A 638-nucleotide genomic window follows, 5' to 3' on the forward strand; every position below is an offset into this window, starting at 1 on the left:
AATTTGGGGCTCTGGTCTCAATACCCATAGGTTTGGCTGGGAAATGGAGGGGGAGTTCTGATCTCTTGAAAGTGAAAGGGAGTGAGGCTGGGGATGGTGGAAGCACTTATTTGGGCTTCATCTTCTTTCTCCTCAAGTACCTGAAATCAGATTCAACTATGAAGATTAATTTTCTCCCAAAGACTACTCTGCAGTTCATATAAATACATATTTATTTAAAATATGTCCATATGAGTCTATGGCCAGCTTCCCTGAACAAACTCGATCCCATCTGATCTTGGAAGCTAAGCAGGGTCGGGCCTGGTTAGTACTTGGATGAGAGACCACTTAGGAAGACCAGGTGCTGTAGGTGTAAAAAATAAAAAAATAAGGGATTGTAAGCTGACAAGGTCCTTGCAATCCGTGAGGTCAACCAAGAATTGCCTCACCTAAAAAAAAAAAGTCCATATGAAATATTCATGTTATTTTTTAAATTTCCATCTATTTGTTCATTTAACAAATATTAATAGAGCTCTTACTGTATGCCCAGAATTTTTGTTGGCCTTGTGTGGATTCAATGGTGATTTAAACTGACACAGTCTTTGGTATAAAAGAGCTTAAAATATCATGGGGAATCCAAAAACCAATCAAATAACCTC

General features: G+C 38.4%; 1 pseudogene; it reads left to right on the top strand.

Annotated features, from left to right (window-relative positions):
* Nucleotides 1-234: 234 nt before the first annotated feature.
* Nucleotides 235-352, top strand: LOC112480467 (annotated as a pseudogene).
* The last annotated feature ends 286 nt before the right edge of the window (nt 353-638 follow it).

The sequence above is a fragment of the Pteropus alecto genome, unplaced genomic scaffold, assembly GCF_000325575.1.
Source record: "Pteropus alecto unplaced genomic scaffold, ASM32557v1 scaffold224, whole genome shotgun sequence".
Lineage (NCBI taxonomy): Eukaryota > Metazoa > Chordata > Mammalia > Chiroptera > Pteropodidae > Pteropus > Pteropus alecto.